The sequence below is a fragment of the Opisthocomus hoazin genome, chromosome 1, assembly GCF_030867145.1.
Source record: "Opisthocomus hoazin isolate bOpiHoa1 chromosome 1, bOpiHoa1.hap1, whole genome shotgun sequence".
Classification (NCBI taxonomy): domain Eukaryota; kingdom Metazoa; phylum Chordata; class Aves; order Opisthocomiformes; family Opisthocomidae; genus Opisthocomus; species Opisthocomus hoazin.
Window position 1 is genome coordinate 68,080,337 of NC_134414.1, and position 19,027 is coordinate 68,099,363.

Sequence of the window (19,027 nt, forward strand, 5' to 3'; positions counted from 1 at the left end):
TGTATGTTCTTTAAAACACAAATGACCCAATACTACTTTCAAATGTCTTCAAATTAGAACTAACTTAACCGGAATCAATGTTGTTTAACTGATGTAAAAGCAAGCGGAGAAAATATGTCCCTGGAGATTCTAAAGCTTTGGATTAATACAAGATAAAAATGACACAGCTGTTTTAAAAGATGTAGTTTAATCATGATGAACAAAAATATTTCCATATGTTTTTTAAACTAATGTTTAGATAGCAGTGATTTGCAACTGGTGGCCACAAAGCTCCCTTGGATCTGTGGGGCCATACTAAAAAGTCTGTGAAATGTAGCTCAGAAAAGCAAACACTTTTCAGTAGCCTAAATTCATAAGGATGTCTGCCCATGTGAAAGGGTTGAAAATCATCACAAACTGTTAGCAGTACTATTTCCCACTTCTACCTATCAACAAGAGAAAATTTCTAGCCTCCCCCTAGCTGAACTGCTCGACTTCAAATCAGAGCTATGTACTGAATCTTAATCAACTTGAGAAGTGGAAGACTTAAGAGGAAGTCATTTGAACTCAGAGCTGAATCTCCTAGGTATTTTCAAGGCTTTTTTTTATGGTGATGCCCTAGCTGTCAGAGTTTAAATGCTCTAGAGGCTCAGTAGCTGTGATATTTATTAACCAAGTGGTTATGATCAGAACTTTGTCACTCAAACTTGCTTAGTATCAACTGACATATGATATCATGTTTGAAATACCACTCAGTAAATCACTGATAATGTCAATGTAATTGCTGAAAGCTAACACAAGGTATAATTCTTTTCCCATTGAAGTTGATGGCAAGAGTCCTATTGATGGTAGTGGTGCAGGACTGAATCTGTTAACCAGAAAAGTCTTTTCTTTTTCCTAACTGCACAGAAAGAATCAATAATTTTCTAAAGAAACAGTCTTTAAATGAGCTTACATTTACAAATGGTAGCATGTTAAAAGTTTCATGATTGACTTTTTTGGTAGATAATGCTGCTGTGATTATTTCCATATGTTTTATTTGTGATTCAGATGCTAATATATTCATAAGTAGATGAATATATGAATGTAAGAGCTCTGCATATATCTCTGTTCCATCTGTTATTTCTTTTTACCCTAGATTTAAATACCCTGTTTTCAGTGCTAGCATTCTTATTAGCATTTCATCAAATTTTGCCATATATTAATTAGATGGTATCCATGGAATAGTTTTATTCTACCTTTTGGGGCTTAATTTTTAACTGGTCATTTTCTCATAAAAATGCTCAAAAATTTTCTCCCAGAAAATTTCAATGACAAGGATTTTTCATGTTCTGGGCAGAATGTCTGCTGGCGAGACACTGCCACTGCTGAGATGTGAGAGATTCAGAGTTGGTTCTCCATTTGGAACAGAGTCTTAAATCTGGGCCTTCCATGGCTGGGAGGTGCCAGGATGCAGACTCAGGCTCTTTCTGGCCAAAAGTGTGACGAGTCTGTTTGTTGGGCGATCAGTTATCCTGTAGACTTTATCTCTGTCTGATGTGTGGTTGCCTAGAATGCTTAGAAAGGTCTTAGTTTGTTCCAATGGTGGGCAAAATTCAAAATTCAAAGAGAGTTTAATAACATAGTAAAAGTCTTCATGATTATGATGCATTTGCGGCCCCTGACCAAACCCAGCCACTACAAGCAGGGGTTAACTGAATAATGAGGGTTTCTGCAGTTATGCTTCTGAACTACCATTTTCACTACAGCTCACCATATTTGGGTCTCTTAATAAAATGTTAATATTAAAATGAATTTAAACTTCAATCTTACGAACTCTGATTTATTGGAAATTTCTCTGTATTTGCCAGCTAGTTGTTTGAAAATGTCAGATGTTTTGGTGCATTCCAAGACCTTCATAAAACTGATGTTTGCCTATTACACTCACTCTAGAATATGGTCTGATATTTTTTACAAGTATGGAAACAGATTTTATTAGTAAAGATTTCATAAGCTAAGAAGACAGTACACAGATGAAGGATAGGGAAAGTGGAGGAGTCACCAACAAAATAAAAGTGTGGTTTGATTACATCAAATGTCTTTTCTTGTTTTGTCTGTTCTATGATTTTTTTTCAGTTTTTTTTCCTCCTAATTGTCTATGTTATCATCACATCTACGCTGCTGGATCTTGTGTTAACAAACAAGGAGGGACTGGTGGAGGATGTGAAGGTCGGAGGTAGACTCGGCTGCAGTGACCATGAAATGGTCGAGTTCAGGATCCTGTGTGGAGGAAGCAGGGTGATAAGCAGGATCAAAACCCTAGACCTCAGGAGGGCTGACTTTGCCCTCTTCAAGGAGCTACTGGGAGGAATCCCGTGGGCCAGGGCTCTGGAAGGCAGGGGGGTCCATGAGTGCTGGTCACTCTTTAAACAACACTTCTTCCATGCACAGGAGCAATGCATCCCCCTGAGAAAGAAATCGAGCAAAGGAGGCAGGAGACCTGCGTGGTTAAACAAGGAGCTTCTAGCAGAGATCAGGCAGAAGAGAAAGGTCCATGGAATGTGGAAAGAGGGACAGGCCACTTGGGAAGAGTACAGGAACGTGATGAGAGCATGCAGGGATGCGACGAGGAAGGCCAAGGCCCACCTGGAACTGAAGCTGGCAAGGGATGTCAAAAACAACAAGAAGGGCTTCTTCAACTACATCAGCAGCAAAAGAAAGGCTAGGGACAATGTGGGGCCGCTGCTGAATGAGGCGGGTATCCTGGTGACGGAGGATGCGGAGAAGGCAGAGCTACTGAATGCCTTCTTTTCTTCAGTCTTCAGTGCTAAGACTGGCCCTCAGGAATCCCAGGCCCCGGAGGTAAGAGAAGAAGCCTACAAAGAGGACGACTTTCCCTTGGTCGAGGAGGACTGTGTGAGGGATCACTTAAGCGATCTGGACGTCCACAAATCCATGGGCCCTGATGGAATGCACCCACGAGTGCTGAGGGAGCTGGCGGATGTCATTGCTGAGCCACTCTCCATCATCTTTGAGAGGTCCTGGAGGACGGGAGAGGTACCCGAGGACTGGAGAAAGGCCAATGTCACTCCAATCTTCAAAAAAGGCAAGAAGGAGGACCCAGGGAACTACAGGCCGGTCAGCCTCACCTCCATCCCGGGAAAGGTGATGGAGCAGCTTATCCTGGAGGCCATCATCAAGCAAGTGGAAGAAAAGAAGGTTATCAGGAGTAGTCAGCATGGATTCACCAAGGGGAAATCATGCCTGACCAATCTAACAGCTTTCTACGATGACATGACTGGCTGGGTAGATGAAGGGAGAGCCGTGGATGTTGTCTACCTCAACTTCAGCAAGGCTTTCGACACAGTCTCCCATGATATCCTCCTAGGGAAGCTCAGGAAGTGTGGGCTGGATGAGTGGTTGGTGAAGTGGATAGAGAACTGGCTGAATGGCAGAACTCAGAGGGTTGTCGTCAGCGGCTCTGAGTCTAGTTGGAGGCTGGTAACAAGTGGTGTCCCCCAGGGGTCAGTACTGGGCCCAGTCTTGTTTAACTTCTTCATCAACGACCTGGATGAAGAGTTAGAATGTACCCTCAGCAAGTTTGCTGATGACACCAAACTGGGAGGTGTGGTAGATACACCAGAAGGCTGTGCTGCCATTCAGCGTGACCTGGATAGGCTGGAAAGCTGGGCAGAGAGGAACCTGATGAGGTTCAACAAAGGGAAATGCAGGGTCCTGCACCTGAGGAGGAACAACCTCATGCACCAGTACAGGCTTGGGGTGGACCTGCTGGAGAGCAGCTCTGCGGAGAGGGACCTGGGTGTACTGGTGGACGACAGGTTAACCATGAGCCAGCAGTGTGCCCTGGCTGCCAAGAAAGCCAATGGGATCCTGGGGTGCATCAAGAAGAGTGTGGCCAGCAGGACGAGGGAGGTTCTCCTTCCCCTCTACACTGCCCTGGTGAGGCCCCATCTGGAGTATTCTGTCCAGTTCTGGGCTCCCCACTTCAAGAAAGATGAAGAGCTACTGGAGAGAGTCCAGCGGAGGGCTACAGGGATGATGAGGGGACTGGAACATCTCCCCTACGAGGAGAGGCTGAGGGAGCTGGGCTTGTTCAGCCTGAAGAAGAGAAGGCTGAGAAGGGACATAATAAATGCTTATAAATATCTGAAGGGTGGGTGTCAGGAGGATGGGGTCAAGCTCTTTTCAGTGGTGCCCAGCGACAGGACAAGGGGCAATGGGCACAAACTGGGGCACAGGAAGTTCCGTCTGAACATGAGGAAGAACTTCTTCCCTCTGAGGGTGATGGAGCACTGGAACAGGCTGCCCAGGGAGGTTGTGGAGTCTCCTTCTCTGCAGATATTCAAGACCCGCCTGGACAAGGTCCTGTGCAGCCTGCTGTAGGTGACCCTGCTTTGGCAGGAGGGTTGGACGAGATGACCCACAGAAGTCCCTTCCAACCCCTACTATTCTGTGATTCTGTGATACTTTCTTACTCAAATGAAAGCGGGAAATATTTATTATCTTTTAAGAAAGGTGGCTGCTATGGGAGGGAATTATTGCAGCAAAAGTAATGTCCTTCGAAAATCAAGAACTTTCTTTTACACTATCATCGCAGTCAAAGGTTAGTGCAAACAGCTCTGCAGATAAACCTTAGATAGAATACAGATTTTTATTTTTCTCTTTCTCTGAAGGCTATCCAGAGAATATGTATGTGGACTTGTACACAGCAGGGTTATTAATACATTTGCTTGCTGCTTTTGAACTTCCATATGGCATTTGAATCTTTTGACCATTGGCTATAATTGTACTCTTTCTTTTATTTTGTAAAATTTATTGCTTTGATCTCTGGTGTCTTCAATGTCAGCTGGTATCCCCCAGGGGCAGATTCTGGGATCTATAGTATTTCTTTGTTATATGTATGTTGGTTGGAATTACTTGTATTCATAGTCCAAACTTTCAGACAAATAGCTCTTTGCTGTATTTATCACTCCTTGAAGACATTGTAATAGCATCTACAGCACTGCTTGATTGTCTTAACATTATCAAGGTTTAGATGGTGCTAATGTTCTTAAGTGTAATGTTGAAAGGATGGTATGTAAGTGGAATAATTTCAGGTGGAAGTGGAACCTCTTAGGGGCCTTTTTTCTTCCTTGGGTTTTAGCTTTTCCTCTTTACAGGCTTTGCAGTATCATATTCATGATATTGTCTCAACTTTGACTAAGATTCTAGGCCATTTTGAATGGCTGATGTAATCTAGGAGAAACGGACACCTAGCTTAAATTTCCAGCTGGATATTCTTCTCATGCAGTGGCAGAAGATGGAAATTGCTTACTTGGGGTCATTCACTTCTGCACCCTCAGACTCTCCCTAGTGAAAGAGTCCAAGATCCCAAGATCAGACACTTCTAGATAGTGTCCTTAGGCTTCTGACCCTTAAAGGAAACTGACCCTCAGAGAAACATCAGTACCCACAAAAACTCAGACCAAAGCATAGTTTAGGGGAGAAAGGAAAGGAAGCATATGTAATGCTTCTGCAGAACTCTGCCCCTGTCTAAATACTAGCTCAGCCAGAAAACTTTGAAGGTATTAGGAAGGCTTCCATATCATCTGCTCAAACATCCTTGAGATAAAAAGGAGCCTCTTTTTCTCAGGTGGTGACTGGTAGGTAAGCTACATTTATCTTTACTTACAGGCAGTGGTTGAATTAAGGAGCTGGGCTGTCATGAGACAGTTCCTCGGGATCTGAGGGGGTGGGTGAAGCCTCCATATCACAGGATGTTCACCATCTCTGTTTGAGGAACATCTTCCTACCCACGGCGAATATTTACACTCTTCCTGCTGTCTACCTGAACTCTAAACTTCCACAGCATCGCCTTTTTGCCCTGAAACCCGTGACTCCCAAATAATTTGGATGAACAGAGTTCTTCCAGTCTTCAACACTTTACAGAAACTGGTGTATACTCTTCTCATCAAAACTTTGAATCACTAGTGCTGTCATTTATTGTTTAACAAGGTTCTCCAGACTAATTACATGTCTTGCAAGAGAGCTTGGATCACTGCAGAGCAGTGCTGTAAGAGGAAAGAGGGTGCTAGACTTCTTTACACTTTTGCCTTGCATGTGTACATACAGACATTCATGCATATACATATGCAATTGATCACTCTTACTTCTGCTGAAAGAAAGAGGCATGGATTTTCTTCAGCATTGCAGCAAAAATGGGTAAACACTCCATTTTCAGACAAGCTTTCCTCCTTTAGTCATGGAACTAAGAATAAATGGTGAATCCTTGCTTTAAAAGTGGCTATGGGCACATTTGTTGCCTTGATACTGAACTCATTCCTCCTAAGGAATCAGAATAAAAAGCTTTTTTGTTTGTTTGTTTTGAGAATATTCTATTCTATTTTTAAAGAAAAAATAAAGAGTTAGTACCTCTGAGACTTTTATTTCAGAAAGTTTTTGGCTTGTATTTTTGGGTGTGTGGACTTCCTTTCCTAAAAAAGAATTTTATATTTTTGTGTTAGGGTTATTAAATGAGTTAATGCTGATAAGTAAGTCCACATTTTGCAGAATAATTAGACTTAATTATGACTGGTTAACAGTTCAACTGTCTGGAACAATATTGCTAAATAACTCACACCGATAGAACTAAAATTTCCTTTTAATTCACATCTGAATGGGCACAGTGGTAATGGGTACAGGACAAAATAAAAGCAAAAGGGAAGACTTTTTCCTCTCCTGTGTGCTACAGCCAATAAAGGTGGCTACTAAAGGTCGCTTTTTTTAGTTATCTCTAAAAAGACAAAACTGTGGAATGTGCGAAGAAATAGTCAGCCTTAGTGAACACTGGTCTTGGAGTAGAGAGAGCTTCTTTCTATTCCTGTGTTGCTAATTTCTTTCATGTTATTTCTTTATGCCTCTGGGTTTCCTTGCTTTGTCTGTTTATTTAGAGTGTATGAAGTTCACAGCAGAGACCTGTTCGCTTTTACTGTGTGCAGTTATCCACGCCTTACAAAAATACAAATAAATAATTCACCTAGCACTTCAAGTTACACCGTCATGGTAAGCCTTTTCTTTTTTGGAACAGGGAGATAGTCATCTTTGGCTGTGCTTTTAAAGGTCCTAGTGCAATGTGGTTCTGGTTCACGACAAAGGCTTCCAGTTGATATATTAGTGCAAATAACAATTATTCTTTTTTTCTATCTGTTTCTGTGGTTTCTGAACATAACTAAATTAACATAAAGTCCCATCCCTGGAAACATCCAAGGCCAGATTGGACAGGGCTCTGAGCAACATGGTCTAGTAGAAGATATCCCTGCTTATTGCAGGGGCATTGGGCTAGACGACCTTTAAAAGTCCCTTCCAACCCAAACTATTCCAGGATTCTATGATTCTATGAAAATAAGTGGTCAGCCTGAAAACAATTTCATCTTGTAATGCTAGGAAAATGTTTATCTTAAGCACTTTCATTGTATGTGTTCATGCTCGTACATGCATGTGTATAGAGAGCAAGATAACAACAGAGAAATAAAGCTTAGCATACAGGGCTGCAGAAATATTTTTTAGAAATTATGCTGTTTTAAAATCTGTGTTTGCTTTGATTTTAGAAGGAAAAGAAAAATATTGTAAGGGGAAAAGTGCAAGTAACTGAAAACCAGCCAGATGGAGTGGGAAGAAAAGAGCTGAAGGCCACAGGACACAGACTGTGTTCTGAGCCAAAAGCATTACAGAGGATAAAGCAAAAGGTAGGTAAAAATCAGGCCCAGACAGTCAAAGGAAAGATATCAGAGAGGGGATGGCAGAAGGATACAGCCACTGAGCTAAGTTTTTAATGCAGTTCCAGAAGGGACATTTTCCAGATCCTGTGCCTTTAGTCTGTGGAAAGACTTGAAGGAACAGAAGAAAACATCACATAAAAAAATTGCAACTACACTAGACTGTCACTAAATAAACATGTTTTTTTTCATTCAATTCCACATTTTTCCTGACCTTTTACAGATGAAAATAATACTTCAGATTTTCCCCCAGTAAATCCTGTCTACAATAATTTTGCCTAAAGATTAAGATCAGGAGGAGGGAGGCAGGAGAAGGCTAGGGATGGAAAGAAAGGTGACCTGAGAAGCTATGAAGTACAAGCTGCAATCCTGGCAGTGCAAACATCAGCTGTAACACCAGGTGAGGTCACCTTGGAAAAAGAATATAGCACAGACTGGCCATGACAGAGGCCGGGGAGATTCTTTGATGAAGGGCTGGTAACACCTTCCTGTGGTTTCAGATATACTGGGCATCACACGTAAGAGAGATCAGCATGCATTTAGTCTTACAGATCCCCCTCTCCACCTCCTATAAATTCATGGCATTTTCTGGACCTTGTAAATCTGCAGTTACTCCTAGTCTATGCTGCCCTCTCCTGCTCAGTCTCACAGCCGCAACGATTGCCTTTGTGTTTGCAGTTGGATGTTGTTTAGAGGGTACTGTATTTGCTCAGTATAGTTTAACACCGGAAGCATTTAGAGTTGTATGAACATGCAGGATAATGGTCAATATGAAGCTTGCATGCAGCTCAATAGCTTTTCGGGGTAGTTGTTGGACTATTAACGTGCCTCTTCCATTATAGAAGATTATTTATAGATAGTGAAGAAGTAAAGATTGTTCATGCTAAAAGGAAGAATTCTCAGAAATATTTTATTAAATTAATAAATTTACTTACCATAAGGTAAAAGGTAGGTGATATATTTTATTTATTCTGATGTTTAGCTGCCTTGAAATAGATGGAAAACACTAAGGCATTTAGCGGATCAAGCTGTTGGCACAGAGCAAGTCTTTACTGTACAATTACTAGCATTTTGTCCAGTCTAACTTTGAATGTACTGGGTGACAGGCTTTCTGTCATTTGTAGCCCAGATATTAATGGATCTTTCTGTAAGAACACTTTAGTGTATCTTGCAGTTAATCTGGTTATTTCCCTTCTTGCTAAGTTTTGTCTGTCTTTGTTGTTCAAATATTTAGGGGTTGCTATTGCGTTCTGTTGCCTTAGCTAAGCTTAGACATACTTAACTGTTTTTTTTAAATCATTCTTTGTATGTTCTTAACTGTTTTTCACACTTCTTTTAGAGGACGCTCCATGTATTGGTGATGAGGTACCCAGGTCTGAACACAGCAGTGACAAAGTCAGTGGGATCACTTTCCCTTCCCATTGAAGGCTGCCTCTCTCTGAGAAACCAAACTTTATGCAGCCTCTTGCACTATTTACTGTCTACAATTTCTTCTATTTTTTTAATTGACACAATGAGTGTTCCCCCTTCTGACTGATACTTAAATGACTATAGTGCTAACTGCCTTCATAGTGTTGAATGCCTTCTCACAAGAAGATATTCAACAGCCAAATCATTGGCATCTAACATTGCTTTCTGTGTGTCAGTTAGCCAGTTTCCATTAAATGGGGCAGTTGTCCTTTCTAGAATAAAAGAAACTAATTCTTCATTATATACCACAAGAGGTAAAGCCTCAAGTACTGTACTAAGATCCTAGTGTGTCACTTTTCTTACATTCTCTTCAACAATTGATTCTGGAATACTAGAAAACAAGCAATCCCGTTCATTTTAAAAAATGCATATTCTTTCTAAACCTGCACACGTTATTACTTCTCTGTCATGGTTTATTAATACATGATTCAGCTAAGACTAATCGAAATAAATTAACTCAGGAACAATTTGAGTGTGTTTATATGCGACTGCTACTGCTTTTTTTTCTTTTTTTTTCTTTTTTTTTCTTTTTTCTTTTTTCCCTAAAGATATTGAAAAAATAGCTTTTCACTCTACACAGTTTACTCATGCCCCCTCAATAATCTTTGGTGGGATTCTCTCAGATCTTTCATTGTTGAAGAGCAGAGACCTCTAATGCAGGCTAAAACTTGCTGCTTTATCCTGGCTAGGTGTTTTCCCTCAGAGCTTGGCCTCACAAGGTTCTGAGGCTTCTGGAGGCTGTCTGGAGATGGAATTAATTTGCCTCAGGTGGGACTGCTCTCCCGAGCTGAAGTTTAGCATTTTCTTAAGCTCTTTTGCAGAGCCTGGGTATCACAAGGGCAGTAAATGAAACGTGCTTAATACTGCTGGGGCTTGCAAGGTGTTTCAGTGTTTCCTCTAAGTGCTGCACACTCTTTACTCCCACTCATTTCAGCTCTCACTGCTCACTTCAGTAAGATAGCATATGCACACAAGATGGACAGTATTTAATTCTCAGAGTATTCCAAGTCTTCTTCACCAGACAGCAGGTCGCTTCCAGTAGTTTTTAGCTCAGTCTTTGTTTATGGTTTTTATAATTTTTCAGAAGGAGGGGACAAGCTCAAGTTTCATATGTGATAATTTTGCGTGGGCTGAGAAGCAGACGTGGGTAGATGATGCAATGGGGTTGTTAGAAGGTGGCTGTTTGTTCAGACTGTGCTGCCAATCTCAGGGCCAAGCAAAAGAATCAGACTATGGAGCTTTGTGAAGCTTTCTAAATCACCTCTCCAGCTCTTAAAATCTCAGCCAAAGTCCTTTAGTGGTGTTTATTTTTTACATGTATTTAGTTAATAGAAAAAGAGCCTTTCAGTGCAGATAAAACTGCCCATTCTTTCAAAACCCAGTGCTTTTGTTATATTTATTCATTTATCAATGCTGTGAAAGTTTCATGTGCTCCAGTCATTGATTTCAGGAACCAATGCTATTTTTCCTGTTTATTATAATTTATTGTCTCATTGTTGCCGGTGGTTTGCACTTAGTTGAGTTTCCCACACAATATACAGGAAACACCTCTATAGCATCAGGCTTCCTGAGACTGATTCCCACAGGGGCTGGGAGGGACAAGCCACTCCCAGGCACTTTGTGATGTGGCTGTGGAGCGTCATGCTAAATCTTCCTTTTGGAGACTTCCTTCCTTGCACCTACAGTAGCACATGCAGGAGACTGATCATGTCTGCTCCTGCTACACGCTCTCCCGCACACTCTTTGGGAAAGTTTCACCTGCGTGTGTGCTTTCACAATTGTATCACTTTCTTTTCATGCGCTTAACACTTTGATTACCGCTCTCCAGTGAGAAAGTTCGCCTCTGAGGGACCCTATTTCTATTAGAGCACGGATAATGAAATTATTCATTTAGGGTATTATATTTACCTTTCCTCACTGTTGATTAACTGATGACTTGCAAATGTTGACTGATGCATTAAGTTGTCTAGATAGAGGTGCAGTAGGTAGTAAAGGGGGGCAGTATACATATGTTCCTTTGAAAACATTCCTTAATTAGTACCCACAAGAGTCTCCTGGGAAAGCTGGGAAATTAAATTAACATTGTCTGTGTCTCCCTCATGAGCAATACTTCCCTACTAACAAACAATGGGTTCAAGGGTTTAGAACAGAGACGACTTTATTGGGAGTGGGGGAGTGGCAGAGGGAAAGGTGGATATGGAATTACCTTTGCCAAGTTGGTGATTCATAAATCAATTCTATTAAACTATGTCATCACCCTTTCCCGCTGCCTTTCCCCTTCACTCCCTTCTCCTGCAGCTCCCCCTCCATCCCATCTCCTCATCCTCCCGGAAGTGCTGCACAATAGTCGTGAGCCTGCCCTCCTCCCTTGGTCCTGGTGCTTAGTCACTGCTCTGCCTCAGGACACATTGCTCATGGTTTTTGGTTTGGGTTTTTTTTTTTTTGAGTCAAGGTTGACTGAATCAGATTTTGGCTGGTTCCAGTTCTTGACCTTACAAGTTCACAACACAAGTGAGGGCTTTGTTGTTTGCAAAGTGTGATGATTCCAGCTAAGACGCTGAGGAAGCTGCTATTAGTAGCCCTGGCTAGAGCACCCTCAGCTCTGCCTAACACACTGCATTTGTCCTGGTGCTTTCTTAGGTTTCTCAGGTTTTGGCAAGGAGCACTGAAAACACTGCACAAACTGGCACACGAGAAATTGGATTTAAACACAGCAAAACACTTTTTTAACAGGAGGGTCGTCAAACACTGGAACAGGTTGCCCAGAGAGATTGTGGAGTCTCCATCTGCAGAGACATTCAAAGTCTGACTGGAAATGGCCCAGAGTAACTCTGAGCAGGTGGGTTGGACTACGTGATCTCCAGAGCTTCCTTTCCACTACAACCGTGCTGTGATTCTGTAAAAAGTATGGTGCTTTTAGTTGTCAGCCAAGATACCTGCAATAGAAGTTCCAGAGCAACAAAAGCTATTTCATATGAACCAAATATGTATTCAAAATTCAGTAGTGGGGTCCTTTTGAAAATGATTTCCAGAAGGATATATCTGGAAATATTTTGCAACCTTAAATGCTTATGCGAGTAGAACAGACTTTGGCAAAGTTCATAGTGAAATGCTATAAATTAAGTGGTTAAACTGTAGCGTTCATGCCAGACTTGTGACTGCTTAATACAAAGTCTTTCTAAATGAAAGTTAACTGAATTTTTTGATTTGCTAATAATTCCCTGCTGCCAAAACCCAACAGAGCACAGCTTTCCCTTTTCCCGTTTCTGCTCCCTGAGAAGTCAGACTATTGTTTTGTCTAATATATGACTCCCGTGATGAGAACACCACAATACCTAGGTCTCCCTCAGTAAAAAGCCAGGTGTTTAGTTAGCTCCTGGTCAGACTGAAGAAGACATTGTTTTCTAAATTCTCACTTCAAAGCACAGCAAGGACGTACCATCTGGCTTCAAGCTGCCTCATATGCCAGAATTAATTTTAACTGACCATACCAGAGAAGGAAATCTAATTAACCAATGCTTTTTTCATATTTACTTGTTTATTGGCACACATTTGTATGTGTGTTTTAAAACAAAACAAACCCAGCTAATTGTCTGTTTGTCTAGTAACCTTTAAGAGCAGTTGCATTTCTCTTCTGTCAGGAAATTTAGTGAAAATGTATGTCATGGGAAGATTACCATCTCAAGAAATAAAGAGCTGGACAAGTGTTTTTCCTCTAGGGACCTTCTGCAGATTTACAAATATATTGACCAAGGTGCTTGGTGCTTCATCAATGCTTGCTGTCCTGGCACCCAGTTTGCTCTTTTTATCCACTAGCTCAGAGGTGCTGCTAAGCATCTCTGAGAAATCTGCTGCTTTTTCTGACTGTCTTCCTGTTTGTTCTGCTGGTCCTTGTCACTTTGTGCGTTTTCTCTCCTTCTGTCCTCTCTTTTAACTTATAATATCTCTTGCCCTAGTGAGCTTAGAAAGACGATAGCATGCAAAGTGACTATGTTCCTCTGACTCTGCTTCCTTCCTTGTCGTTTCTCTTGGTTCAAAATTTGCATATTTGGATCATTCTCCTTTTCAGGCAGGACTTGCTATAATTACCTGGTTGTGTTTAACATTATGGGACCTCCAGCAAGGTTATTAGCTATTACTAATCAGAGGCTAATGACTGGAAAGGCATCTCATAAAACTTCTATATGTCCTGAAAATGTATAGAAAATTTAGAATTCTGAAAATTAGAAAATTAGAAAATTCTGGAATCCAAAACACTCCTTTGCACACTTCTTCATTCCATAAGTTCTGTTAACTTCACAAAATGCTTTTCTGTACTTTAGAGGGCTGAGGTGACTGGATGAAATTGCTCAGATGCCTGAGGCAACAGACTAAGTTGTCTGGAATGATAATGATTATTCAAATGATAATTATCCAAATGACCTAGATTTCTTCCTTGCTGTATCTTGACAATGGCTAGGCAGTGACACCTCTGCTGTCTGTGGTTCTGTGGACAGATGCATTTGGATACCCATATAGGTAAGCTGTATGAATCAACAATGCCAATAAGGCACGTCAGGAGTTAGGTGTCTAAACTACAGTGTCGTTAGTGTTGTAACTGCATCATTTCTTTTCTTTCTATTGTACTTCATTGTCTTTGTGCTAAAAGTTCAGCTTCGTATTGAGTAAATTCAGCATTTTCAGTCTGTTTGCAATCAGCTGTTGCCAATTTACTAGAATTAATTTTATTTTGTCTATGTGTTTGTCCTGAACAATGTACAGACCAGGATCACACTGATAGTTTAGCTTACTGAGTATATAGTTGCAGGCTTGCAGATTAGGTGGGATAAAATATGATTTATACTGGAAAATTCTCAAGTGGCATTCCCCTGCCTCCCTGATCTCCCTGATTACGCTATGGGAAGCTTTCCATCTAGGTTGGAGTTACGAATTTTATGGTGACTTCTGCTAAACAGATTAGACTTCAAAAAGAACAGTACTATAGCAAAAGTAATTATGAAGGGTAGAACTCTTCTTTTAGATATTTTGAGACCTTAGTACATTTATCCTTTCTTTAGTTACCGTGTTTTGCAAGTAATCCTTTGGTCTTACTTAGACTTTTATTTATTTATTTATTTATTTGTTTGCTTGTTTGGGTTTTTTATAGATAACTTCTGTCCTTCTTCCCTTCCTCTTTGCCAGCTTACTACTGATTCATCTTCCACTTTCTTTTAGGATTCAGAAGTTGAAGTGCTCAGAACAGGGTGTCTAACTGTAACCAGCACAGCGGTGTACTTTGTGAAAGAGATTAGCCTCTGGATCTCTGTTCTTTGTATTGACGATTTGTATTATTTTCCCCTCTTACACTCTTCTTTAATCATTTAAAGGAGAAAGAACAGACTAAATGGGTGGAAAAGAAGAACAGAAAAGCGGTAGTTCCTGCAGAAACAGCATTACAATAGGGTATGGTTAAAAATAAATAGACAGGAAAATCTTAAGCAAAAGGATGAGCAGATTTGTGTAATATGAGGGAGGTGCCATGACTCTTTTGGCTTTATGGTAGTTACCCTAGGAGTCTCTCCTTGATATGATCGTGTGTGAGACAAAGAAAATCCTTACCAGTCCTCTCACCTATTATTCAGTTCTCTGCAGTATCTTTCTCTCTCCAGTTCAAAATAGTAAAAGAGAAAGGTCCTCCTCTGGCTCTCCGCAACAAACTTGATGCCGTTAGAAGGCACTGTTAAACACCAGAAGAAATAAGCACGAACCTAAACAGTCAAGACCTAGCATTTCTTCTAGTATCTGGCAGAAGAACAGCTTAGGCCGATGCTTTCAAAAATCCAAAGCTTTCAAGAGAAGCGCAACAGTGACATCCCAGCTTTCTATGCTGGTAGAGTACCACCTGCAGAATACATTCCATCACTTGTGGAATTTTGATGAAGCATCAGTTTGCACAAGATATTGTCAGCACATTGTTATCCCCTGTTGCACTCGGAATGAAGTGCTATGGACAGAAGAAGCATGTACATCATTAGTGACTCATGTTTGCAGCTCACACTGATTTTGCTTCCCCAACTTTCTGCCTCTGAAACCTCTGCTTATCCTACCCAGCTAAATAACATAAGAAAATGGGAACACTGAATGGGCCATACACTTCGAAAAGCTTTGATATTTTGACCATAATACTGTGTTTGACATAGCTGCACAGCTTTTTTCTTTGAAACTGGACTTCATCGAACTGGTCAGGAGAAGAAGAAGAAAGAACTCCTATCTATCTGTAATAAACCCATTGAAGTCTTGGACAGACCTCCCTGATTTGGACTCTCCTGTTTCTTATCATTCTGCATGCTAGCTCTCTTCAAAAATAATACATTACAGGATTTAACCACTACAAAGATTAGATGACAAATAAATACATTAAAAACTACACTTAAGGCAGCACATTTTTTAATATTATATGAATAAGAAAGAAATTCAGGACAAGGAAATGGCCTCAAGTTGTGCCAGGGAAGGTTTAGATTGGTTATTAGGAAAAATTTCTTTACCAAAAGAGTGGTGAGGCATTGGAACAGGCTGCCCAGGGAAGTAGCTGAGTCACCATCCCTGGAGATATTTAAAAGATGTGTAGATGTGGCGCTTCGGGACATGGTTTAGTGGTGGACTTGGCAGTGTTAGGTTAACAATTCCACTTGATGATCTCAAAGGTCCTTTCCAACATAAATGATTCTATCATTCTATGAGTCTATGAAATTTAAGTTGAAGAAGCAGAAGGATGCAGAGAATCTGTACGAAATGGCTGTAGTACCATGCTTCTGCAGAGCACTGAGGCCCTGCAAGTGGCCTGACAGCAGCAGAAGCTGACATTGGTAGTCACTTTGGATTGCACCCTAAAATGTTATGTCATTGTATAGAGTGTATCACACTAAACTGGAGGGTAGAAACCCTGAAATAAAAATTAAAATGGGATGAGGTAATTTGAACTAACTGTTCAAAATATTTCCATGCACAGCATTGAATTTATTTGGAAAATATGTCATGTCTATACACAGAATCACAGAATGTTCGGAGTTGGAAGGGACCTCTGTGGGTCATCTGGTCCAACCTCCCTGCCGAAGCAGGGTCACCTACAGCAGGCTGCACACGACCTTGCCCAGGTGGGTCTTGAATATCTCCAGAGAAGGAGAATCCATGACCTCTCTGGGCAGCCTGTTCCAGTGCTCGGTCAAATACAACAGCACAGTTCTCCTCCATCCCCACCAATAAAGCCTGATTTAACCTTGGAATACTGGGAAAGATTAAAATGAAAGACCTATTTATCCCTAACTGACAAATTTCTAAACTAAAAGTTCTCTCAGAAGTACCAGAAGAGAAATTGCTGTAGTCACCGAATCTTACTGCAAAGTACCCTGTGCACCACATAAATGACAGTATTTTCTTCAGAGTCATTGTAATGTAACCTGTAATTCTGGGCACCCATAAGGAACTCTCTTTATTTTCTGTACATAAATATATGCCTAATAATGAGTTAGTACATCTGTTATTGCAGACAGAACTCTTCACTTTTCGATATTCAAATAAGAGTTATATTTTTTCAGTTGTTTTTTTTACCTTGAAGATTGTAAAAATTTTGCCCTATAGACAAAATATTACTTTCCTCTTTTAGTACAGTTAAGTGGTAAACAAACTGTGTTGGAACTTCTGACGAGCAGGAAGTTTCCAAAGAGTGTATAAAATCATTAATGATCTCAAAGAAATTAACTTGCATATAGCAAGCAAAATGACATTTTATACTGACATATCTGTCTTAAAACAGATGCTGCACAGATGCTGGCATTTGATTCAGTGGAACAGGAGTCCTCTAAGGTCTATGTTAAGAAGTAGTTGTTAGGCTTAGTAGTTAAATGGGAAAACTGGAAACCTTCATCCAGCCCTGGGTATGTGATGTAGGTAAAATTAAGAAAAAGAAATATATCTGTTTCTGTGAATGACATCTGTAGTTCCTTAAATCAGGACATCAGACTCAATTAGGGCTATCATTAGGCACACCATTTTACACCTAGATTAGACAACGCTTTCTGCTATTGACTTGCCATGTACTAGTCATTCTCCAGACGCAGCCAAGGTAGGTGGGCATGGAGAGTGATGAGAAACAGAAGCAGGAATTGGTTTGCAGAAGTGGAGTTATGTGATAGGAGAGTGGGAATAATAAGGACCTTAGGGTTGAAGACCAGCCTTTGGATCTTCAACCTTGGTGTTGATTTGAAGTGTCATGACAAGGTGCTCAGTGAATTTAACACTGATGAAGGATTCCATCTCTAAATGTCCCTAGTGGTCCTACTTTCTTCAAAGCAATGAAGGAATTATTTTCCCACCACAGATAGCGGAGATGTGCTGAAAACTGAATGCTGTGGATGAAACATCCCAGGTACCTGTTGAAAATTCCTCTCCACAAGGAACAGATGGTTATATGAGAGAATTTGTGTTTGTGCCAACCGAATCATTCCAAACACCCACATCGTGAAGGTCATGAAGTGCAGAATTAGCACAGACACCAGCTTCAGGATGACGGTTGCCAAGTCCTAGCTGCACCTGGCTGAAACTGAAACATAATCATCCTGGGGTGAGTAATGTTTGGTAACTACATCCTGAGTAAACCAACCAAGTGCCTATCAAGCCGAAATAAAACATTATTAGTTCATTAAATTACTTTTAAAAAGCAATTTAAAGTCTCTGGATCAGTAACACAAAAAGAGGATAAAGAGCCAAAGATTGGATTCCTGGAACAAAACTGCATGCAGAGCTACAATGTCGAAGTCTAAGGTTTCCTGCCAACTAACAATCTCTTACATAAGCAGCTACAAGAAGCAACTCACTTCTAGCAAGTAACACTAAACACTAGAAAACACTTGCTAGAAAGCACTAGCACAAAAATACTACTCTGAAAATAGCAGTATAGTTGAAAGCAAATCTACTGGGAATTCAGGATTTAGTGAAAGAATGAATTAAGGCTTATTAATAATTATTGTCTTTAATTCAAATGCTTAAAAATAAGTTAATTTTGTGTCCTCCTAATGGTCATAAGCTTCTCTAGATGTCACCTGCTTCACCCTAAGACAAATGGCCAATGTTTTATGTTTTGAGATGAAATGTAGCAGAGTTTTGGAGTGCTCACTTCTAGTGAGCAGAAGTCACTATTGAAGAGGGCAGGGTTTTATTCTGACTTCATTATTGGTCCCAGCTGCTGGCTGCTGGGTTAAAACATGACACGAGCCTCTCTTAATTTTGGGATAACGCTTTGAATACTGTCCTTGGTAATTTTATTTCTTTAAACTTGTGGGCTGATTATCCATGTTAATCTTCAAAGAAGCCCATGTTAACAGTTTTCCAAAGCTGTTTTTTTTTTTTAATTTCTTCATCCTTATGCCTAGTTCCAATTGAAAATATTGTCAGATGTCAATGATAAACATATTCCATTAATACATTTAACAGGGTAAGACTAAAGCTTCAGGAACTTGAATTCTCAAGAGAATGAACTTTTGTTAAGCTTCTTGGCACACTCAGCCTGAGTAGGAGGGCCCTATCTTTACCAAAGAGCCATGCAGGTAATTACCAGATCTTTTGTACACTGTCCCTTTCATCTTTTTTTCTGATCATGCTATTTGTTTGTCTGTCTTCATTTTTGTGTATTTTTCATCCCCATTCTGCAGATTTGCCTGCACTAGTATTGAATATTTGTCTTTCTCTTCATGAATAATGATTACTTGGCTTTACTTAATCAATTTAGTCTCGTATTTTCTGACACCAGACCTTCTAAGTGGTTCTGTGTAGTCTGTTTCCTATGCATT

The 19,027-nt window shown here is 40.5% G+C and overlaps 1 long non-coding RNA gene across 2 annotated transcripts in view; it reads left to right on the forward strand.

Moving 5' to 3' along the window:
* The window catches only part of LOC142363217 (uncharacterized), a 124,187-nt gene extending 106,476 nt beyond the window's left edge, over positions 1-17,711 (forward strand). For both annotated transcript variants that reach the window (XR_012765594.1, XR_012765598.1), the window contains one exon: positions 17,560-17,711. This is a non-coding gene — a long non-coding RNA (uncharacterized LOC142363217). The remainder of the gene's footprint in view (positions 1-17,559) is intronic.
* Positions 17,712-19,027: the final 1,316 nt, after the last annotated feature.